This window comes from Bos mutus, chromosome 6 (genome assembly GCF_027580195.1).
Source record: "Bos mutus isolate GX-2022 chromosome 6, NWIPB_WYAK_1.1, whole genome shotgun sequence".
NCBI lineage: Eukaryota > Metazoa > Chordata > Mammalia > Artiodactyla > Bovidae > Bos > Bos mutus.
In genome coordinates this window covers 100508617-100534985 of record NC_091622.1, presented here as the reverse complement: position 1 = coordinate 100534985, position 26369 = coordinate 100508617, and the positions used below count along the sequence as shown (strand labels likewise).

The 26369-nt window shown below is 38.5% G+C and overlaps 1 protein-coding gene across 6 annotated transcripts in view; it reads right to left on the bottom strand.

Moving 5' to 3' along the window:
- Nucleotides 1-26369, bottom strand: part of ARHGAP24 (Rho GTPase activating protein 24) — a 545966-nt gene that overhangs the window by 24151 nt on the left and 495446 nt on the right. The window lies entirely within an intron of this gene.

Sequence of the window (26369 nt, the reverse complement as noted above, 5' to 3'; positions counted from 1 at the left end):
TGGTGTTTTTTAAAATCGAGCCTGATTTCCATGTGACTTTCTATAAAGGACCCAATTTTACATCCTTGCTTTGGTCATTTTGAGATTGCTCTATCATTCACTCACCAAATAGTTCTTGAACACCTACAGTGTCTACTGCCTTTCACCCCATCCTACGTATAACAGACATGAACAACATAGATCTTTTTTGTCCCCCTTGGGCTTATATTGCTAACCCATCACCATCAACTTCCCTGATAGCTCAGTTGGTAAAGAATCCACCTGCAATGCAGGAGATCCTGGTTCGATTCCTGGGTTAGGAAGATCTGCTGGAGAAGGGATAGGCTACCCACTCTATTATTCTTGGGCTTCCCTTCTGGCTCAGCTGGTAAAGAATCTGCCCGCAATGAGGGAGACCTGGATTCAGTCTCTGCTTTAGGAAGATCCCCTGGAGAAGGGAAAGGCCACCCACTCCAGTATTCTAGCCTGGAGAATTCCATGGACTGTATAATCCACGGGGTCGCAAAGAATCGGACACGACTGAGCGAATTTCACTTTTCACTTTCATCACCATCAACATGTTTCCATACCATGCTTCATTTGTTTGACTTAAACTTTTTCTGTGTATTCCAGGTGGAAAGTCCCTGCCAGGTGTGTGGTTGTAAGAAGCTTTTTATACTTCCCAGAATTTGCTTGTTTATTTATAATCTATGTACAATATAGGCCTCTGACTAATCTGGGATAAAGGAATCTGACAACAATCCCTCTTGCTCATCCTCTAACCCCACTTCCACCTTCCCTAATAAACAGACTCATGCACACAGATAAGGAGAATGCCACAGTGATTACAAGTATAATACCACACAGATCAAAACCTTAAAACTTTTAAGCCTCAAAATTAGAAGTGGGAATTTTTCACTGTGGATACAGAACACATCATAATTTAAGTGACTAAAATGAATTTCCAGTGTACCCACACAGGAAATTTATTACACTTATTGCAAAGTTCTTTGCAACACATATAGTGAGATGACCTAAGATCTGCTTGGAATTAAGAAAAAATAATGTAATGCCCATCAAGTCACAGGGAGAACGTATATGAGACTGAAACATTCAGGAGCATTACCAAGATGAAGCCTGCCAACAAACTGTCTAAAACTACACGCTGTTCTGTGCGCCAAATTCACCAAGACATGGAAAAGTGAGTCCAAAGGCAGCAGGCAGTTCCAAACTAAACATTTACAAGAAAAGTCTGGTTCTGTTCTAGCTTTTCTTTTTTTTAAATGTATCTGTCATAACCAGATACCAGTACGCTTTTTGGCAGTGAAATCTGAATCTGGTTAAACTGTCTCGCCTCACTGTAGTTATGTAAGAGTCACTGCTGAATTACATACAACACCAAAGGACAGTTTTATCCGTCTGGACCACACTGAATTAGTGCTTGTCTCCAAGAAGCCTCCAGGCTTAAAAGTGACGATGGCAGAGAACTGCATGACGACCCTTGTATGGACTGAACACGTTTCCCCCAAATTCATATGTTGAAATCTCAACCTCCGATGTGATGACGTTTCGAGATGGGACCTTTGGGAGGTAATTAGGGTTAGATGAGGTCATGAGGGTGGGACTCTGGTTTGATGGGATTAGGGTCTTTATAATAAAAGACACAGGTAAGCTTGCTTCCAACTCCACTTGCTCTTGTGCACATGCAAGAGGAAAGGCCAGGTGAGTACAGGGTGAGAATGTGGCCATCTAAAAGCCAAAAAGAGAGTCTTCACCAGAGCCCACTCATGCTGGTATCCTGGTCTTCGACTGTCAGCCTCCAGAACTGTGAGAAAATAAATGTTTGTTGCTTAAACCACCCCGTGTGTGGTGTTCTATTAAGGCAGCCTGCGTGCATGCGAGCCTGCTCAGTGTCTCAGCTGTGTCCGACTCTTTGAGACCCCGTGGACCATAGCCGACAGACTTCTCTGTCCATGGGATTTCCCAGGCAAGAACACTGAAGTGGGTTGCCATTTCCTCCTCCAGGGGATCTTCCACCCCAGGGGTTGAACCTGTATCTCTAGCATCTCCTGTATTGGCAGGTGGATCCTTTATCACTGAGCCACTTGGGAAGCTGTAATGTAACTCCCAAATCTGCATCTGGGGAGCTTACTTATAAAACCATGAAGGTATTGACAGAGTCCTAGGTAATAAAATGTTATCAGAAAGACAGAAACATGCTTTTAGATAATGTGGGTTTATGGAAATGTTGCCAGATTAACCAATGTGACACAGAAGAAAATGATTCTCAGCCTTGGTTGTTCACTGGAGTCCCCGGAAAGCTTTTTAAAAACACTGATGATTGGTTTTTATATATTCTGATTAAATTAGACTAAGTGAAGCTTGGGCATTGAAATTTTTTAAAGAGCTCCTCTATTCTCAAGGTTGATTCTTAATAAAGAATATGTACTTGAGGTGGAAAACTTCCAAATAAGGAGGCAATTCTAATGTGTAATGTCATATGTTAAAATCTGGCTACTCTACCATCCATTAGAGCTGACTAATTACATACTCATCTCCCCAGTGTTCCTGATGACAAAGGTAGGAGGGATGGTGATGGGAGATGTTGTTCATGCTCAAACCAAACTGTCATGTTGACATTTTTTTCCTACTTCTAAATTACTTACACATATGTGATTACTTATGTGTGTATAGACTCCTCCCTTAAAATGTTAGCTAGTCTGGAAATTAATCCGAATATTCATTAGAAGGACTAATGCTGAAGCTGAAGCCCCAATACTTTGGCCACCTGATGCAAAGGGCTGACTCATTAGAAAAGACCCAGATGCTGGGAAAGATTGAAGGCAGGAGGAGAAAGGGACTACAATGGACGAGATAGTTGGATAGCATCACTCAATGGACATGAGTTTGAGCAGGCTCTGGGAGATGGTGAAGGACAGGGGAGCCTGGTGTGCTGCAGTCCATGCGGTCAGTAAGAGTCAGACATGACTGCAACTAAACAACAACAAATCAGATAACAAGAATATTTGATAGCATGATATACAACCCAACATACCATACACATGTATGCACACACATGTGCAATACTCTGAGTGTAGGTGTAGGAAGATATTCCTTTGAGAAATCTGAGCTTGATGATTCCACATAATAGACCACTCAAATGAAAATAGCTATATCTCTACATGAGAAAAAAATTCATGGATATTCCTTGATTGCTATTTCTGGCAATATTTCCCATGGGTAAGTCTCTAATTTCATTCATTTTTTGCCACCTCACTCGCCTTCTCCTTCTCTGGCCATCATTGCTTACTAATCAACCCCCAAGCCTTTTTCCCTCTGCTGGCCTCTAAGTGTTATTTTCTATGTACACACCCTGGCTAAATCCAGGCCAATCATCACTTCTCCACAATGATTATGAGTATACATCTCCATACCAGACTTTTCCACTGAATTCTTAGACATCCCATACCGTCTCTGAACTCTGTATAAACAAAGCTGGATAACAGCAAAAATCTTGCAATAAAATTCTTTCTTTACCATTTTCTCAATGATGAATGGCATCATCATGCATACAAACAAGCAAGAAACCTGGAAGTCAACCTAAATTTTGCTTTTCCTGAGACTCTATATCTAAGAGTGACTGACTAGTGATTCTCAGACTGAGCTGCAGTTTGGAACCATCTGGAAAGTTTGAAAAATGCTAATAACTGGATCCTATATATTCTGATGTCGTACCTTATGAATCCATTCCCTCTTTATTGACACTACTCAAGTTCAAGATCATATCACTCACTTCCATTAATATAACAGCACTGGTCTTTTTTGCTATAAGCCTGTCTTCCCACCCTAGACCCCAAACACACATATATAGGTAATAATCATTTTGCCAAATACATAATAAGTGACAAGTAAAATGCCTTGTCATATAGCTTTTGAGGCCTTCCCAGGTGGTGCTAGTGGTAAGGAACCTGCCTGCCAATGCAGAAGACATAAGAGATACAGGTTCGATCCCTGGGTCAGGAAGATCCCCTTGAGGAGGAAACGGCAACCCACTTCAGTATTCTTGCCTGGAGAATCGCATGGACAGAGGAGCCTGGAAGGTCCATAGGGTCACAAAGGTTTGGACAGGACTGAAGTGACTTAGAATGCACTCATGCATAGCTTTTGAATACTACATTTGAATACAAAGGAAGGATGTTTAAGAATATAAGATAAATACATATCACAGAGAAACATACATACATATTTTATAGGCAAGTCATTAGAGGTGGCATCATTTAGTCAGTTTGCATTAGTGTTTGAGAACATTGCTTCACTTTATAAATAGCCACACTCTTATTTCTCTAAGTAAGTTAAAAATTTAGACTAAAAAAATCCAACGTTTTCCATTATAGCACCAAGGTCATTTCACTGGAGTGGAAAGGCTAATGCAAATTAGACATTCAAAAGGCTTTGTGTAGAATATTCAGAGACATTTCCCCACAGCAATATTACAACAGTATAACTCTATTTTAAAAAGGCTACCATATTCATAAATAGGCTTTCAATTCCAACAATAATAAAAACAAAAAACCTAAATAAACCTTAAATTGCTAATAGTAGAGAAGTTCTGGACATCTAACACACAGCATAGTGAATTCAGTCAACAATATTGTATTATTAATGCCAAGTTTGCCAAGAGACTACACCTTAATTGTTCTCACTAAAAAAAAATTATAATCATGTGACCTGGTAGATCAGCAAATTTGGAAAACTCAGCAGTGGCCACAGGACTAGAAAAGGTCAGTTTTCATTCCAATCCCAAAGAAAGGTAATGCCAAAGAATGCTCAAACTACCGCACAATTGCACTCATCTCACACGCTAGTAAAGTAATGCTCAAAATTCTCCAAGCCAGGTTTCGGCAATGCGTGAACCATGAACTTCCAGATGTTCAAGCTGGTTTTAGAAAAGGCAGAGGAACCAGAGATCAAATTGCCAACATTCGCTGGATCACTGAAAAAGCAAGAGAGTTTCAGAAAAACATCAATTTCTGCTTTATTGACTATGCCAAAGCCTCTGACTGTGTGGATCACAATAAACTGTAGAAAATTCTGAAAGAGATGGGAATGCCAGATCACCTGAACTGCCTCTTGAGAAATCTGTATGCAGGTGAGGAAGCAACAGTTAGAACTGGACATAGAACAACACATTGGTTCCAAATAGGACAAGGAGTACATCAAGGCTGTATATTGTCACCCTGCTTATTTAACTTATATGTAGAGTACATCATGAGAAACACTGGGCTGGAGGAAGCACAAGCTGGAATCAAGATTGCTGGGAGAAATATCAATAACCTCAGATATGCAGATGACACCACCCTTACAGCAGAAAGCAAAGAACTAAAGTGCCTCTTCATGAAAGTGAAAGAGGAGACAGAAAAAGTTGGTTTAAAGCCTAATATTCAGAAAACTAAGATCATGGTATCTGGTCCCATCAGTTCATGGCAAATAGATGGAGAAACAGTGGAAGCAGTGGCAGACTTTATTTTTTTGGGCTCCACAATCACTGCAGATGGTGATTGCAGCCATGAAATTAAAAGGTGCTTACTCCTTGGAGGGAAAGCTATGACCAACCTAGACAGCATATTCAAAAGCAGAGACATTACTTTGCCAACAAAGGTCCGTCTAGTCAAGGCTATGGTTTTTCCAGTGGTCATGCATGGATGTGAGAGTTGGTCTATGAAGTGAGCTGAGTGCCAAAGAATTGATGCTTTTAAACTGTGGTGTTAGAGAAGACTCAAGAGTCCCTTGGACTGCAAGGAGATCCAACCAGTCCATCCTAAAGGAGATTAGTCCTGGGTGTTCATTAGAAGGACTGATGTTGAAGCTGAAACTCCAATACTTTGGCCACCTGATGCAAAGAATTGACTCATTGGAAAAGACCCTGATGCTGGAAAAGATTGAGGGCAGGAGGAGAAGGGAATGACAGAGGATGAGATGGTTGGATGTCATCACCGACTTAATGGACATGAGTCTGGGTAAACTCCAGGAGTTGGTGATGGACAGGGAGGCCTGACGTGCTGCAGTTCGTGGGGTCGCAGAGTCGGGCTGGACTGAGCGACTGAACTGAATTGACCTGGTGAGGTGCTAGTGAACACCACAACAGCAATCATGCTGTGATATATATGTTATGGGCTCCCCAGGTGGCGCTAGTGGTAAAGGACCCCCCTGCCAATACCGGAGACCCATGAGTCAGGGTTTCAGTCCCCTAATCAGGAAGATCCCCTGGAGGAGGACACGGCAACCCACTCCAGTATTCTTGCCTGAAGAATCCCATGGACAGAGGGACCTGGCGGGCTACAGTCTATGGGGTTGCAAAGAATTGGACACGATTGAAGCGACTTAGCGTGCGCACGGGCACGCACACACACACACATCTATGTTATATTTAACAAACACTGCATGCCTTAAACTTACAACATGTTTTATGTCAATTACATCTCAATAAAAATAAATTTAAAAAGGTGTTTTCAGTTACAAAATTAATTAACATATATAGTAAAATGAGTTAATATGGCTCTTATGACTTGGGATCCAAGGTCCAATGTTATGTCCAAAGTTAACTTGGAAGTAACATTCAAACACTCATGGTGCATCCTTTTACTATAAATGACATTTTGTGTGTGTGTGTGTGTGTGTGTGTGCACGCGTGTGTGCATGCGCTCGTGCTCAATCATGTCCAACTCTTTGTGATCCCATGGACTGTAGGTCACCAGACTCCTCTGTCCATGGAATTTTCCAGGCAAGAATACTGGAGGGGGTTGCCATTTCCTTCTCCAGAGGATCTTCCTGAACCAGGGATCAAACCCACGTCTGTTGCATCTCATGCACTGGCAGGTGGATTCTTTACCACTGCGCCACCTGGGAAGCCCCATAAATGACATTAATACCATACAAACTCTTGTCATATGCTATGAAAAAAATTTTCCCATACATTTTTCCCATAGAAAATAAATCTGAGGTCAAAGAGTCACAAAGATTTTATTAAACTAAGACTCTATTCATATTTATAATGTATACAATTCCTTAGAATAAGTATTAACCTAAAGAATTATTTGAAGGTCACCAATGATATGATTAGAGATAGTCTGTTTGCAAACCACAGAGATTCTGCATGTGTATTTACGTACTATATATACATATATATACATACTACATACACATTAAGGTACTACATATGCAAATAAGCAACATGTAAAACCAGTCGGTGTTGAAGACATTAATAAGAAAACAAAGTTATAGTAAGGAAACTTTGGTGGTTAGTTTTCAATAACTAGAAAAATTATTTGTTATACTTAACTCTGAGTTGCAAGGAGTTAGGCACGACTGAGCACACACACACACAACATTATTTATAGTACAAGGGTGCACCATTTGTGTTGGAATGTTACTTCTAAGTTAAATTTGGATATAACATTGAACCTTGAATCCCACGTCACCAGGGCCATATTCATTCATTTTAATATCCATGTTGATTAATTTTGTAACTGAAAACATATTTGTTTAGTTTATTTTTATGGAGATATACTTGACATGTAACATTGTGTTAGTCTAAGGTGTTATTCATAGAGTTTTTGACGAAATATCCAATTGGTTTTATGGTATGACGAAAATGAATCAAGACTCTCCCTGATTGACTATGCGTGTTGGATTTTGTTTTCTCTCAGTGCCAGAACTTTATTATATTTATTCAGAATTGTCTCAGGAGAAAGCTCTAGCCTTTGACATTGCACAAAGCATCTATTGTTGCCAATGGAAGAAGTAGTTAGTTTGCTACGATTTTTAATAAACATAGGCATTTCTAATTTAGGTGGGAGTCACAATGGAGTAATATCCACACGTTAATACTTTCTCTGGCTGTTCTGTGAAATATGATTTCCTAAATTCATGAAGTGTGAAATATATGCCAGGAAATGCACGAATGATTTAAAAAATTGGAAAATTATTGTCAATTCAGATGACCTATTTTCAGGTGGATATAAAGAAAGCACTCATAGTAAGTGACACAAGAAAACTCATCGACAGATATTTTAAAATTATACTTAACAAACTGCACTTATTATTCATTGGATTATGTGACTACAGCTTGAAAGAAGTGGACTAAGATACTTCTTGTTCACTTCACATATCCCTCAGGAATGGCTCAGGAAAAAAAAAAAAAAACTGGAAGGAATAACATATATTTGCTAAGCAAGACTATCCCCAAGAAAAAGAAATGCAAAAAAGCAAAATAGCTGACTGAGGAGGCCTTACAAATAGCTGTGAAAAGAAATGAAAAGCAGGGGAGAAAAGGAAAGATATACCCATTTGAATGCAGAGTTCCAAAGAATAGCAAGGAGATGTAAGAAAAGGGAACCCTCTTACACTGTTGGTGGGAATGCAAACTAGTACAGCCACTATGGAGAACAGTGTGGAGATTCCTTAAAAAACTGGAAATACAACTGCCTTATGATCCAGCAATCCCACTGCTGGGCATACACACTGAGGAAACCAGAAGGGAAAGAGACATGTGTACCCCAATGTTCATCGCAGCACTGTTTATAATAGCCAGAACATGGAAGCAACCTAGATGTCCATCAGCAGATGAATGGATAAGAAAGCAGTGGTACATATACACAATGGAGTATTACTCAGCCATTAAAAAGAATACATTTGAATCAGTTCTAATGAGGTGGATGAAACTGGAGCCTATTATACAGAGTGAAGTAAGCCAGAAAGAAAAACACCAATACAGTATACTAACACATATATATGGAATTTAGAAAGATGGTAACAATAACCCTGTATACGAGACAGCAAAAGAGACACTGATGTATGGAACAGTCTTATGGACTCTGTGGGAGAGGGAGAGGGTGGGGAGATTTGGGAGAATGGCATTGAAACGTGTATACTATCATGTATGAAACGAGTCGCAGGTCCAGGTTCGATGCATGATACTGGATGCTTGGGGCTGGTGCACTGGGATGACCCAGAGGGATGGTACGGGGAGGGAGGAGGGAGGAGGGTTCAGGATGGGGAACACATGTATACCTGTGGCAGATTCATTTCGATATTTGGCAAAACCAATACAATATTGTAAAGTTTTAAAATAAAATAAAATAAAATAATAAAAAAGAAAGCCTTCCTCAGTGATCAGTGCAAAGAATAGAGGAAAACAATAGAATGGGAAAGACTAGAGATCTCTTCAAGAAAATTAGAGATACCAAGGGAACATTTCATGCAAAAATGGGCCCAATAAAGGACAGAAATGGTAAGGACCTAACAGAAGCAGAAGATATTAAGAAGAGGTGGGAAGAATACACAGTAGAACTGTACAAAAGAGATCTTAACGGCCGAATCACCTAGAGCCAGACATCCTGGAATGTGAAGTCAAGTGGGCCTTAGGAAGCATCACTATGAACAAAGCTAGTGCAGGTGATGGAATTCCAGTTGAGCTATTTCAAATCCTAAAAGATGATGCTGTGAAAGTGCTGCACTCAATATGCCAGCAAATCTGGAAAACTCAGAGAAGTGGCCACAGGACTGGAAAAGATCAGTTTTCATTCCAATGCTTGACAAAGGCAAAGAACGCTCAAACTACTGCACAACTGCACTCATCTCACACACTAGTAAAGTAATGCTTAAAACTTTCCAAGCCAGGCTTCAGCAATACATAAACTGTGAACTTCCAGATGTTCAAACTGGTTTTAGGAAAGGCAGATGAACCAGAGATCAAATTGCCAACATTTGCTGGATCATAGAAAAAGCAAGAGAGTTCCAGAAAAACATCAATTTCTGCTTTATTGACTATACCAAAGTCTTTGACTGTGTGGATCCCAATAAACTGTGGAAAATTCTGAGAGAGATGGGAATACCTGATCACCTGACCTTCCTCTTGAGAAATCTGTATACAGGTCAGGAAGCAACAGTTAGAACTGGACATGGAACAACAGACTGGTTCCAAATAGGAAAAGGAGTACATCAAGGCTGTATATTGTCACCTTGTTTATTTAACTTATATGCAGAGTACATCATGAGAAACGCTGGACTGGAAGAAGCACAAGCTGGAACCAAGATTGCTGGGAGAAATATCAATAACCTCAGATATGCAGATGACACCAACCTTATGGCAGAAAGTGAAGAAGAACTAAAGAGCCTCTTGATGAAACTGAAAGAGGAGAGAGAAAAGTTGGCTTAAAGTTCAATATTCAGAAAACTAAGATCATGGCATCTGGTCCCATCACTTCATGGCAAATAGATGGATAAACAGTGGTAACATTGTCAGACTTTATTTTTTGGGGCTCCACAATCACTTCAGATGGTGACTGCAGCCATGAAATTAAAAGATGCTTACTCCTTGGAAGGAAAGTTAAGACCAACCTAGACAGCATATTAAAAAGCAGAGACATTACTTTGCCAACAAAGATTGTCTACTTAAGGCTATAGTTTTTCCAGTGGTCATGTATGACTGTGAGAGTCGGACTATAAAGAAAGCTGAGTGCCGAAGAATTGATGCTTTTGAACTGTTGTGTTGGAGAAGACTCTTGAGAGTCCCTTGAACTGCAAGGAGATCCAACCAGTCCATCCTAAAAGAGATCAGTCCTGGGTGTTCATTGGAAGGACTGATGTTGAAGCTGCAACTCCAATACTTTGGCCACCTGATGTGACGAGTTGACTCATTTGAAAAGACCGTGATGCTCAGAAAGATTGAAGGCGCGAGGAGAATGGGATGACAGAGGATGAGATGGTTGGACAACATCACTGACTCAATGGACATGAGTTTGAGTAAATTCTGGGAGTTGGTGATGGACAGGGAGGCCTGGCGTGCTGCAGTCCATAGGGTGACAAAGAGTCGGACATGACTGACTGAGTGATTGAAGTGAACTGAACTAAAGTATACTATGATTATGTAATTATCTAGTGAGATGTGATGGAGAAGGCAATGGCAAGCCACTCCAATACTCTTGCCTAGAAAATCCCATGGATGGAGGAGCCTGGTATGCTGCAGTCCATGGGGTCGCTACGAGTCACAACCCAGCGACTTCACTTTCACTTTTCACTTTCATACATTGGAGAAGGAAATGGCAACCCACTCCAGTGTTCTTGCCTGGAGAATCCCAGGGACGGGAAACCTGGTGGGCTGCCGTCTATGGAGTCGCACAGAGTCGGACACGACTGAAGTGACTTAGCAGCAGTGAGATATGAATGATGATCTCACATTTCTTGTTTAAAATGGGGTATGCCATCTTTCCTAACATTTGACTCCCATGTACAGACATGAAGTATTCTTTCATAGAGGGTTTATACAACGCTACCAGCGTCCATATCTTGACATTAGTACCTGTATGTACCTGAGACTGTCACATAGCTCTGGCTGGCTTCAACTGTACTCAGTACTTGAAGCATTATGAGCTGTAATTTCAGTTTCATGTGGTCTTCAAAATCCTGGCAAACAGTTAATGAACTTGCCTTAGCTAAGATAGAGAAGTTACAGCTGTATTTAGTTACTTTACAATTTTATGTTGTCTGCCTACATATTTTTCCCTTTACTAAACTCCACAGATGGAATTTCAGGAGAAACAAAGGAAATGTCATCATCATAATACATTCAACAAATAATCTTTTTTTTTTTTTTCTGAGAGATTTCAGATTATGCAACCAAGAATGTTCCAGAGAAGGATTATTGATGTTCTGATGCTGATGGGCATATGCTAAAAATATCTTTTAAAATTCCCCCAACAGCATTTAAAATTCATGTACATAATTCAATATTTTCATTTTTAAATAAAAAAACCAGAACTAAGTATCACACATAATTTTTCTAGTTATTGAAAACTAAATAGCAACCAAAGTTTCCTTAATATAACTTTTTTTTTCTTATTAATGTGTCTTCAACACTGACTCTTTTGCATGTTGCTCATGTATTTTTGTAACCATCATAATTTTGGGAATTTTTGGAGGAGGGGGGCTGAGTGGCAAGGCCTGTGGGATCTCAGTTTTCCAACCAGGGACGCAGCACGTGCACTGGAGGCCCAGAATGTTAGTTAACCCCCGAACCACCAGGGAAACCAAAATTTTGGAAGATTTTGATGATCTGACTCTAGGATAAACAATAAAGGAGGCAAACATTCTTTTCCAGAATTCTTATTTTCTTCTAATAAAGTCAATAATGTAGGGGAAAAAAATCTTTGTGCATTATAAAGGAGATGAATAAAGGTTTAGTTTTACATTGCTGAATCTATAATTCATAGTCTTAAAAGGAACTTAAATGGATTTTCTGGTATATCCATGTGAATCTACAAAATCAACACCAAAAGTGTTCAAAGCCACTCAAAACTTGTCCCTCCTTTGGACACTTCAGTGGTCTTTTATTACAACACAAAAGCATTCTCCAAATGTGAGCTAAATGATACCATCCCAGTTGGGGCTTCCCAGGTGGCTCAGTGGTAAAGAATTTACCTGCCAATGCAGGAGATGCAGGAGACATGGGTTCAATCCCTGGATCAGGAAGATCCCTTGGAGGAGGAAATGGCAACCCACACCAGCACTTTTGCCTGGAAAATTCCATGGACAGCAGAAGCCAACATCACAGTCCATGGGGTTGCAAAGAGTCAGATATGACTGAGTGTCTGATCACACACATATATATTGAGGGAAAAAAGAAAGTTTTAAAAGAATCCAATTATATACTTATTGTGGATCTCACACTAAAATGTTGTTCAGCTCTTTGTTGGAAAGGATACTTTACTACCACATATACAATAAATCCCCTATATTACAGCTCTTTGAGTTGTGAACTTTCAAAGATGCAAACACGTATTCCATCCATGTCAGTGTGTGCCTGATAAGTTGTGTTCAACTCTTTGTGACCTCATGGACTGTAACCTGCCAGGGTCTGCTGTCCAAGCATTCTCCAGGCAAAAATATTGGAGAGGGTTGCCATTTCCTCCTCCAGGGATCTTCCCAACCCAGGGATCAAACACACATCTCTTGCATTGGCAGGCAGATTCTTTACCACTGAGCCACCTGGGAAGCCCAATGCCAGGCATGAGAGAAATCACAGCTTGCCCTCCATTTCGTATTGCTGCCCATCCTTCAGCTCTACCATCTCCCACCCCTTTCTCCCTCCCCGAGTCAGTAACTCTTTTTGCCTGTTCGCTCAACACCAGTCCCTGTAGGCCAGCTGTTACACTGTACTACTGAACTCATCAAGGTACTGTACTGTAAGATTAAAAATGTTTTCTTTTTTGTGTGTGTTTTTTAAAGTATTATTTGTGTTAAAAGTATTATAAACTTATTACAGTGTATATAGTATTTGTGTTAGTTGGGTACCTAGGCTAGGGCAGGAGAAGAGGGTGACAGAGGATGAAATATTTGGATGGCATCATCAACTCAATGGACAAGAGTTTCAACAAACTCCAGGAGATAGTGAAGGACAAAGATTTATTGAATGTCTACATTGTGTCAGACACTGTTGTAGATGTTAGGGGAAAAAAGATGATCAAGAGTCTTAAAATTCTCTACTTTCTTTGAGCTCATGTTTTAGTTACACATGCAGAGTTTTGCTTTACAAATATAGATTTTTAAGTGAATATCAACAGTGAGATCATCATGACTATGTATATGTAGGCTTTCTATAGTTCACAGATGTTTACCTTAATTCCCAGAATACAATCTTGTTTCTTTAGCAATTTTTCAACCATTTCCTTATAATAAATTATCAAGATAATCAGAAAAATAAAAAACTGTATGCCTTATAAGATGTATTTAAAGAATGGCTCATACACATATAAAATGATACACAGAATCAGTGTCATCAAGGAAATGCAAACTACAACAGCAATTAGATACCATTCCACATTCACTAGAATGGCTAGGATAAAAAAATGAAACACTCATACATTGCTAGTGGAAATATAAAATGTCGAAGCCATTTTGGAAAACAGTTTGGCAATTACCCAAATGTTCAACACAGATAAAGCCTAGCAATTTCACTTGTAGGTGTGCACCAAAGAGAAATGCAAACATGTCCACGCAAAATGCATATTCACAATATTACTTCTAACAGCCAAAAAGCAGAAGCAACTGAAATATCTACCAACTGATAAACGAATAAACAAGCTGTACTATTTCCACAAACTGAAGTTCTATTCATGAATGCAAAGCAATAAACTGCTGATATTTGCTGAAATATGGATGAAGTTCAAAAGCATTATGTTTAAGTGAAAAAAGCTGGATGCAAGAGACCATATATTGAATAATTCTATTTATACAAAATGTCCAAAAAAGGGAAAATCTATAGAGACAGAAAGTACATTAGTGACTGCTGGGGAGGAAGGGCAGCTAGGAATAACAATAAGGGTACAAGAAATGCTATTTGAGTGAAGAGAATGTTCTAAAACTGATACATGGTAACAGCTGCATAACGTGGGAAATCTGTTAAAAATCACTCACTGCCTTGAAATGGGCAAATTGCATGATATGTAAAATGTAACTCAATACATTTATTTCACAAAATATATACCTTTAAGGGATGTACTTTCACCAAACTCCTGCAAGAATATTTGCAATCTGACTTACAAGACACACAAAAACATATTTTCAGAATATAAGACCTTATACTTATCTGTTTCAGTAGGAATCGCTATGGAGATTTCAAAACTTAAAAGAAGATATTCTGTATTAAAAACACTGAAGAGTTCATAGTTAAGCACAATTTCTGTATTTATGTGTTCAGGCATATTACTTTTCCTTGTCACGCGTGCATGCTATGCATGCTAGGTCACTTCAGTTGTGTCCAACTCTTTGCGACCCCATGGACCACAGCCCGCTAGGCTCCTCTGTCTATGGAATTCTGCAAGCAAGCATACTGGAGTGGATCGCCATGCCCTCCTCCAGGGGATCTTCTTGACCCAAATATCAAACCTGTGTCTCTTATGTCTCCTGCATTGGCAGGAGGGTTCTTTACCACCAGTGTTCTTGCCTGGAGAATCCCAGGGACGGGGCAGCCTAGCGGGCTGCCGACTATGGGGTCGCACAGAGTCGGACACGACTGAAGCGACTTAGCAGCAGCAGCGCCACCTGGGAAGCCCAGAATGTTAAAACCATCATCATCAATGTCATGATACTTAAATGATAATAAATATGCTAAATGCCTTCTTCACATTGTACCATTTATTCCTGGTGGTTTTGTTCCACTCTCTTTTATTTTTAAGTGCACGAATCCAATTGAGGGGGTTGTTTGGGATTATTTCCATTTTACATACAAGGACACTAGGAATTTGGAGAAGTAACTAGTCTCAGATTGTTAACATATGAAGTAAATGGTGCCTGCTTCTCATCAAAGTCTGAACTCTTATTCCTCCACTGTTTCTTACAAATAAGTACACAGATGCCAACTGACAGATATGCCAAATACTTGGAAAGTTCTTGGTTAATCGGCTATTTTTTTTTCATCACTCAATCAGGTTAGTGGAAGTGAGCTTAAATTTATTCAAAATTAAAATGAAAGGAAAGAGAAATTCAGGTCCCCCGCTTCAGATGTACTTTTAAAATACATTACCAAGAGAGTAAGCATAATGGAACACGACAGATTTCCAGCTAGCAATCTGTCTTACATAAAGTATTTAGTAAGTATTCATTTGAGCAAGTATTTTCCACATATGAAACATTTTCCCTGAAGCTCATTAATTTTTCAGACCTTGGTATGTTTACAAGAGGGTTTCATGAGACTCTTGCAAGTTATACCCATGGTTCACATTAGATATGAAGCCAAACATTCAAGGAAGTAGGGCTGTCAGTACTGGCGAAGAGTGGACTGTATTTCCCAAAGTGTGGTTGTTGTCCAGTCACTAAGTCATGTCAGACTCTTTGCAACCCCGTGGACTGAAACACACCAGGCTTCCCTGTTCTTCTCTATCTCCTAGAGTTCGCGCAAACTCCTGTCCATTAAATCCGTGATGCCATCCAACCATCTCATCCTCTGTCACCCCCTTCTCCTCCTACCTTCAGTCTTTCTCAGCATCAGGGTTTTTTCCAAATGCACTGGCTTTTCACATCAGATGGCCAAAGTACTGGAGCTTCAGCTTCAGCATCAGTCCTTCCAATAAATATTCAGGGTTGAATTCCTTTAGGATGGACTGGTTTGATCTCCTGGCAATCCAACGGACTCTCAAGAGTCTTCTCTAGCATCACAATTCAAAAGCATTGATTCTTTGGTACTCGGCCTTTGTCATGGTCCAATTCTCACATCCGTATGTGACAATGGGAAAAATCATAGCTTTGACTATATAGACCTTTGTTGGCAATGTGATGTCTTTGCTTTTTAATATTCTGTCTAGGTTTGTCTTTTCTTCCAAGAAGCAAGCATCTTTTAATTTCACGGCTGCAGTCCTTATCCATAACAATTTTGGAGCCCAAGAAAATAAAATTTGTCACTGTTTCCACTTTCCCCCCATCTATTTGCCATGAAATGAAGGGACCAGATGCCATGGTCATAGTTTTTGGAATGTTGGGTTTAAAGCCAGCTTTTTCATTATCTGTTTTCACCCTCATCAAGAGGCACTTCCAAATCAAGTGCCACATGGGCAGGACATGAAGTGATAACAAATAACACAGTAGCAACACAAGTCCATTTTTGATTTGCTATTCCTGACTATTATATCAAGTGGAAGTACCAGTTGGGGATGAGAGAAGTTCTCAAGTGCTTCTGGCACCTGCCAATCTTCACTTTCATGAAATAAACAGAGGTTCCAAGGGTCAGAGTTTTCCCAAAGCAGCTATATTCAGATAGCATTTAATAAGATGCTTCGTGGCCATTGCACTTGTGCTATATTAACCTTGTATTTATAGCAAGTGATGCTGCTTTTTAGGGGGAAAAATATCAAGTTCCTTTTACAATGAAATTGATCAAAAATAAAAACAGTGAAAAAAATTTAAGGAAAAATATCAGAAAATCAAACACAGGTGTTATAAGCATATGGTCAAAGTCAGGATAGTCCTATGTCATTCGACAGACATTTGAAAAGTACTGTAAAACAATGGTTATCAGTCTTGTCAAGCCACCATAATATATAAGAACTGCATCAAAATATAGAAATGTTAGGAGCTACCATAGCTAAATAGATGCCCAGAACTTTGGAGGGCTGACTTCTTTCTGGACTTGGGAAAATCTTTTCAGTTGCTGAAAATAAGTAGCTAATTTGCCATCTGTAAGTTCAGGGCTTGCCTTAGGTGAACTCCTCTGAGTCTGTACTTTGCTTTTCCAACTCTACCTGTTCTTATGCCCTCAAGCTACTATTTTCTTTCTTCACTTTCCACAATCAGGCTCGGCAAGATCTTTAATTTATACTATGATACAAATGCTCTATGTCTGTAGTATGTTATCCAACTCCACAGTGTTTGAGTTTTAACATGGATCAAAATATTGTTGTTCAGTAGCTAAATTACATCTTACTCTTTGTGACATCATGGACTGCAGCACACCAGGCTTCCCTGTCTTTCACTATCTCCTGGAGTTTGCTCAAACTCATGTCCATCGAGTTGGTGATGCCATCCAACCATCTCATCCTCTGTCATCCCCTTCTCCTCCTGCCCTCAAAAATCTTTCCCAGGATCAAAGTCTTTGCCAATGAGTTGTCTCTTCCCATCACGTGGCCAAAGTATTGGAGCTTCAGCTTCAGCATTAGTCCTTTCAATGAATATTCAGGGTTGATTTCTTTTAGGATTGACTGGTTTGATCTCCTTGCTGTTCAAGGGACTCTCAAGAGTTTTCTTGACATCAAAGCAAAGGTATAGGGATGTACTTTTTAGGCTGTTCTAAAATTTCAGACCCATTTTAGCCGATAGGAAATTTTTAATTTTACACATAAAATGTATTCCCCAGAAAGTAATATATTTTTCAGAACAGTGTAAGTAAGACCTGTTGAGCTGAGTCAGAACTAATATGCTTCTCCAAGTATTGCCTTGATGTTAATTTTTGTCTCCATTTCATATATTAGAAAACGGAGGCATGTCACTATAAAGAAGCAATTTTCCTCCAACCCACACTTCTGCAGCCCATTGTCTGTCTACCATGTCTCAAGCTGTGGTTAGAACACCATGTGTATAAGAATGCATATGAGGATTATCTGGGGATTTGCCCGAAATGCAGATTCCTAGGTATCCTCAATCCTTTTAAATCAGAATGAGAGCCATTGGGGTCTGGGCATCTGGACCTTGAGATCTCTCTCTGGGTCATTCTTTTCCAAAATAATGTTTGAGAATCTGTAGTGTGTCCTTTTCAAGGTCACTTTTTATAACTCAGGTTGGTAAGGCTCAAAATATGGCTACCCAGAGGGTAAAATGAAAATGTGTCTGGCTTTTCCTAAAGTTAGGGTTTTTATTTATTTATTTTCATTTACATCTGTAGACTTGAAGTTTTTTTAGTGATCCTGAATCAGTCACCAACACAAATGAAAAATAAACAAAACAGGAGAAGAGGAGGAGGGATGAAGGCAGAATGAGCTCAGTGTAAGCCGGAGGGCAGTTGGGGTACCTCGGACAGCAGCTGTCTTGTGGGATTCTTGGACAGAGTGTGTAAAATTGCAGGCTTCTCCAGCCTTCTGTCTTAGCTCTTGAAGGTGGTGTTGTAAGTGTGTAGTTATTTTGTTGCTGAGCAATTAATGCTACAATGTGACACCCCCATGGCCATTTTTGAGGCTACCTTCCCAGCTCTTCCAAACTGCATCTTCTTTAACAGCTGATACCATCTGGAGAGCTTTGGAAACAAAATAACACTTGGCTCCTAATCTGGTTTCACACATTCTGCATTTCATTTTTGTCCCTTCAATGTGGGGAAGTTTAACATAAAATGTTATATTTTGATTTGTTTCACTTTGAAACAGAAATAATAAGAAAAGAATGGTTAGGAACTCCAACATCTGTTGTTTTTTACAGTTGACATAAACTGATTAAATACAAATTCTTTCAGGTCAGTGAAAGTGTCCTTTCTCACAGAATTCCCTTTGGTCTAGGAGTCTGTGGAAATACCTCATCTAACTGTAGGAACAAGTCATTCATACATAAAGGTCTCAAACCTGGACCTCAGAACTGGGAAAATAGCATTTGATACTGTTAAAGAAGAGCAGAAGGTGCCTGGTCTCATAAAAGCTGGCACATGTACTTGCAATTTCTAAATTCAAGCAGTCTATGTTCTAAATTTCTCCTTCCCAAACCATCTTTTTTTTCTCTTGTAACACAAGATATTTCCTTTCATTCAAATATGAAATATTAACTTCCAAATGGATCCACAGCTTCAAAAGCACAGGCTGATTTATGAACTAGATGCTCAGCAGTACATGACTGATATATGCAAAACACTGAAAACAACAGAGGAGAATGAGACAAGCCCCTACGACGGTATGATGAATTACTACCAGTTCAGCTCGGTCGCTCAGTCGTGTCCGACTCTTTGTGACCTCATGGGCTATGAATTATTATATTATCCCTGAAATCATGGTTATGAAAATTACTTAATACATGGAAAGTTGTTTATGATACAGTGTTAACATGAAAAGGCAAAATTCAAAAACTGTGTGATTCCAGTATTTGTGTGTGTGTGTGTATATATAAAAATCTGCATTTAGATATATCTTTATTTTTATTCTGTACATATCAACTTATATATATATATATATTATATATACATATATATAACAAGACCTCTCTGGGTTGTTTTGTTTTAAAATATTCATCTTTCTTTCTTATATGCTTCTATATTGTATACAAAATGTTATAATTTAAAATGTGATTTTAATAATGTTTATATTAAATTTTAATAGCACTATACTTTTATAAGTATAAAATGTTATTTAAAAAGCTTACTTTAAAACTCAAAGAGCTTAATATTAGAGCTATAGTACTTACTATTAGGCCTTAATATTAAAATTAGAGATGGTCTTTGCAGAATTCCTGTGGGATTTTCTTTCCAGATTTTAACAAAGATAAAGATGAAAGCTAAATCCGGTTGACTCTTTAGTGAGATATAAGCTTTGTTAGAATAAACGGGGGATACCATTTATTCATTCTTATTCTTTAACATTTCACAAAGAAAATTTTCTGTGCTTTGCTTTATATACTAATATCTAGTCAAAACATTGTGCACAATCTATATTTTTAAACATATTCTTTTTCAGATCACTTTGATGATGAACACTGGTGAGAAGAACTTGAACTAGTAAATGTTCCCCGGCAGTTTGCCTTCACATCCCCCCAAACTGAAACCTGAACTAGGACTTGATCACATGAAATTTTAAACTCAGCCAGTTCACTAAAAAATCTGATGGGCTGAAAACTGTACTTGAACACATTTCCAAAAGTAATTCACTCTCCTTGGAAAATTATGGATTATTTATTCCCAAAGAATGTAGTTTACAATTACACTTGTTACAAACATGTTACTCTTTTTATTTTGTGGTCCATGGATGTGGGAATTCTTTTTTTTTTAATCAGCAGCAATTTTCATATCTGCCTCCCTATGACTAAGGGACTCAAGCTAAACAATTTACTTATCAAAACAAGCATATTCAGATTGCTAGAGTGTGATAACATGATCTCTTTTGATTTTCATCCCTAGCTCCTGGTCAGAGCACCTAAAACCCTTGTAATTTCCTAAATTATAAGAATATAGAAGCATCTTTTGTTATTTTCTTTTTATCCCCAGTTCCTAAAATAGTTCTGGAATGAGGAAAGAGAAAGGAAAAATTCTTCATTATTCCTACAAGTTCTTTCAGTTGTCCCTGAATTTACTTAAGGCATCCTTGAGAAAGTCCTTAAGGAGGATGAAGGGTGGAGTGGGTGAAGGGTGGTTGCCAGAGAAACCAATCAGAATAGAAGGTTGGAACCCTAGCCCCAAAGATTAATCAATCATGCCTATGGCAAGAGTACTGGAGCGGGTTGCCATTTCCTTCTCCAGTGGATCTTCCCAACCCAGGGATTCAACCTATGTCTCTTGAGTTTCTTGCATTGGTAGGTGGATTTTTCACCACTCTGCCACCTAGGAAATCCCTATGTAATGAAGTCTTCATAAAAATTTCCTCACTGAAGGGGTTCAGAAAACTTGTAGGTTAGTGAACACGTCCAGGTAAGTGCAAGGAAGGTGGTCTAAGTGGGGAGGGTGTGACGTCCGAGCCCCTCCGCCATCCCTGCCCTACACCTCTCTTTCATCTGTGTTCCTGAATTGTATCCTTTTATCACAAACCAGTAACCTAGTAAATGGACTGTTTTCCTGAATTCTGTGAGCTCTTCTAGCAAATGACTGAACTCTCAGATTTATGGCTGGTTGGTCAGAAGTACAGGTGATAACCTGATGGGACTCCTGATTGGTGCCTGAGGTGGGTGGGGGGTGGTGAGGCAGTCTTGTGGAAGTGAGCCCTTAACATGTGGGGTCTGAACTAACTCTGAGTAGTTATTGTCAGAACTGATTAACTCATAGAACAGTCAGTGGGTGTCCATCAAGAACTGGAGAATTTTCTTGTTGTGGAAAACCTACATATTTGGTGTCAGAAGTGCTCTGTGGGTAGATTAGTAGAAAATATTAGTTTTCTATCACAGACTGATTTTGTTTCTTTTTAACATGTAAATAAAAATTTTCCATTTGTTTAAGTGTCTTTCAATGGATTTCCATTTCACTTAGAATAAAAATGACATTTCTTATTATAACATACTGCATTGTTCAGGATCAATCTCTTTCACCTCATCTCCAAGGACGTCATTGGTAAATTTTACCCAAGGTACATGGAGGAAATAATACAACCTACATATACTTTTTTCTGAAAATAGAGGTTGAAGGAATACTTTCCAGCTACTTTTGAGACCAGAATTTCTTTGATAACAGAAGTAGTCAAATGCATTACAAGAAAATAAACTGCTGAGTCAGCAACCACAAAACAGATGGGTTCAGAAATCCTCAGCAAGTTGTTTAAGAGTAATACATCACAACCAAATGTGGTTTATTCTAGGAGTGCAAAGATGGCTTAAAATTTGAAATCCACCTCATTAACATAATTAAACAGAAGAATCATATAATTTCTACAGTAAATATGGGAAAAGTGGACTTGATAAAATTCAGTTGTCAGTCATTATTAAAACTGTTAGCAAACCAGAAATAAAAGAGCATTTTCAAACATGATAAAGAGCAACTACACAGAACTTATAGCTACCATCATGAATAATAGCAAAAAACTAAAAACTTCCCTCTACATATAAGAAACATATGTCCACTCACCACTCTTATAGAATAGTTCTTAGCAAGGACAAAGAGACAAGAAAAAGGAATACAAAGCATATCAAAAAAGAATAAATAAAATTCTCATTATCTACAGTCAATAAGGTCATGTATAGAGAAAATCCTAAAAGATCTAAAAAAAAAAATCCTCTAGCATTTATAAATAAATTTGTCAAGTTTGTAGGAAAAAAAATCTCTCTATAAATCTCATATTTATATAATCTAGCAGGAGAAATTAGAAAATTAAACATAAAAACAATGGTATTTATTGGAGCATTAAGGATGAATGTAACAAAACAGAGCAAGATCTTACAGTGAAAATTACAAAATACTGCTGAAATATGAAAAGTCCTAACAACAGACTGGTTCCAAATAGGAAAAGGAGTGGGTCAAGGCTGTATATTGTCACCCTGCTCATTTAACTTCTATGCAGAGTACATCATGAGAAATGCTGGGCTGGAAGAAGCACAAGCTGGAATCGAGACTGCCAGGAGAAATATCAATAACCTCAGTAATGCAGATGACATCATCCTTATGGCAGAAAGTGAAGAGGAACTAAAAAGCCTCTTGATGAAAGTGAAAGAGGAGAGTGAAAAAGTTGGCTTAAAGTTCAACATTCAGAAAACGAAGATCATGGCATCTGGTCCCATCACTTCATGGCAAATAGATGGGGAAACAGTGTCAGACTTTATTTTTTTGTGCTCCAAAATCACTGCAGATGGTGACTGCAGCCATGAAATTAAAAGACGCTTATTCCTTGGCAGGAAAGCCATGACCAACCTAGATAGCATATTGAAAAGCAGAGATATTACTTTGTCAACAAAGGTCTGTCTAGTCAAGGCTATGGTTTTTCCAGTGGTCATGTATGGATGTGAGAGTTGGACTGTGAAGAAAGCTGAGCGCCAAAGAATTGATGCTTTTGAACTGTGGTATTGAAGAAGACTCTTGAGAGTCCCTTGGACTGCAAGGAGATCCAACCAGTCCATTCTGAAGGAGATCAGCCCTGGGAGTTCTTTGGAAGGAATGATGCTAAAGCTGAAACTCCAGTACATTGGCCACCTCATGCGAGGAGTTGACTCATTGGAAAAGACTCTGATGCTGGGAGGGATTGGGGGCAGGAGGAGAAAGGGACGACAGAGGATGAGATGGCTGGATGGCATCACCGACTCAATGGACATGAGTCTGGGTGAACTCCGGGAGTTGGTGATGGACAGGGAGGCCTGGCGTGCTGCAATTCTTGGGGTAGCAAAGAGTCGGACACGACTGAGCAACTGAACTGAACTGAATGACACATTGAAATGGGCTTTGTTCAAGGATTAGAAGATTTCATATTTCTACACTGTCACTTTTCTCCTAATTCATTTCTAGAGTCAATGAAATATCTATCAAAATCATATAGGCATTTTTTTGGTAAAAACTGACAAACTTACACTAAATTTTTTAGAGATACGCAAATGTTGTAGAATATACAAAACACTCTTGTAAAGAACAAAGTTGGGGAACTTGCTCCTATTTCTAGATTTTAAAGCTATAGTGATTTTCTTCTAAAATAACATCCCACAAATTCTTCTTTTCCTGTACATGTATGCCACTTCTATCCATTAAGCTCTGGAGTTTATTTCCTTTCCCTGAAATCTAGGCTGCCCCTCTTTCGTGACTTGCTTAGACCAATGCGGTGCTTACAAGCTTCCATATTGGCTCTTTTAGAAGCCTGAGCCATGTCACTGAGTCTGATAAATCTGATAGAGATAAAAGTTGCATGAAGAGATGCTCTACTGGATGTGAGACTTCAAAGAGAGAGAGATTGCAGCCTCCAGCAATCTTCTGTGTACGCTAAGTTGTTTCAGTCATTTCTGACTCTTTGAGACCCCATGGACTGTAGCCCACCCAGCTCCTCTGTCCATAGGATTCTCTGGGCAAGAATATTGGAGTGGGTTGCCATGACCTCCTCCAGGGGATCTTCCCTACCCAGGGACCGAACCTGTGTCTCTAACGTCTGCTGTGTTGGCAGGAGGGTTCTTAACCACTGGCGCCACCTTGGAAGCCCAGCTAGCTTAGTCATCTCAGATAATGCTCCAGACATGTGAGTGATGCCTTAGATCCTTCAGACTTAACTGATCTATATTAATCAACATGTTGGAGAAATGAGCACATCCTCATCAAGTCCTGCCTAAATTGCTGATTTATGAACAAGTGATTGGTTGTTCTTGCTGATGCCACAAAATTTGGGGGTCAGTTCATATACCAGGGTAGAAATCTGACTGAGCAAATGAATGACACTCCTTTTTCTCAAAGCAGGCTACTAACATCATCATATCGTGCCTTATGCTGAAATACACTCTATAAGTCTCTTCTACAAATTTTCTAGGGAACAGGCACTTTCTGTAGATACACTTCAGAAATTAAAAGATAAAGACATTTTTGTGGCGCATGAAATTAACTGAAGACCTTTTGGATTAAATTTCTGATTATAAAAGTTAAGGTTTACTGAATTTATAGTATAAAAGGGAGTACGTTCCTCTTCATTACACAAAATTAATGTTTATCTTTTCTTATATTTTCTTTGGTCTCAATGCATTGATGCATTTTACGGAAAAAGTGCATTTTTTGCAATTGGGATCATATTTTATATAAAGTTTATTGTTAGCCCATAGTTATCAGGAAATAGATGCTTACAGGACACATCTCTTCTTACAAGTACCCTAAGACATAAAATAGACCCTTATTCTCACATTTAGCAAAGATCTGTAATCAGAAACAAACTTCAAATGCTTATGTCAGGAGAATTTTTAATAAATAAACTTTACTATTAAGGTCATCTGCGTGTACTGAGACCATTACATAAATACAAAGAAAAAGGTCATTGAAATTTATCAATGTCACATGAAGTTCGTTGTACAGAATACTGTTTTCCCATTATGTGATATTTTATTAAAAGAATCCCATTGACAAACTTTTTTCTAATTTTAGCACAAAACTTTACATTTCTCCTAGATAAACCATTGTTTATATATTCTAAACAGGCCTGAACTATGGAACCACTGAATTTTTTTTCCAAAGTATAGACTAAGACATGAGGCTCCCCCACCAAAAGTATATCTGCATTTTTGAAATGTATTCTCTGACCTTAGTTTTGAATTCATTTCCTTACCTTTACGTTTAATTTTCTATCAGGGAGGATTTATGAATCTTTATAAACTGTGATACATTTTGTAAAATTAATTTACCTGTCTTATTTTTCCATTTATCATTATATAATTAGCATTTTCTGAACATTTTAATAACTAAGCAACATTTTATTATAGTAATCACACTACAGCTAGAGATAATAGATTGTGTTCATTCTTCGGTATTATAGAAATTATAAGAAACAACTCTGCACTTCAATTTTTTCACAAATTTGGTTTTTTTCTAGGATTGGGCTTTCCTTAAGGGGTCTTGAAATATATTACCAAATTTCTTTAGAAAGATTACAATGATCTCTAATCATGAGGGTGCCTACCTCAACACACCTTGCCAGCACTGAGTAGTATTATTGTTCAGGATTTTGTTAATGTGACCAGTAAAAGGATCTCAAATGAGTTAACATGATTTTTAAATTATTATTATTAGCACAAACCCATACTCTCAATGATGCTTCCCTTACCTTGTATCAAGTATTCAAGAGTCTTCTTGTCTATTTGTTCTATAGACCTGTGTCTATCCATGTGATAATTCTATACTTTCAGAGAGAAAGTACACTACATGATTACCTCTAATAGTGAGAAAAGTCACAATATAAATGTTCAACATTACTGAAGTAGTTATATGTGACATAGCTACAGAGTGAAATGATTATTAAAAATTATGCTTATAGAGTTTGCCAATGATCAGATGTTAAATTAGAATATGTTGGCATAAAGGCATTTTTCAACTATTGATATGAAAAAAAAAACTTGTTTCTGTTGAATTAAAAAAAATGAAGAAGTAATTAACAAAATATTTTCAGTGTTTAACTCATTAGTGGAGTTACGGGTGCTTTATGCATTCTTCGCTGTGACTTTGTTTTCTAAATTGCACCAAGCTATATACTTTTCCTTGCTTCCTTGCAAATCTATTCTAGATTAGG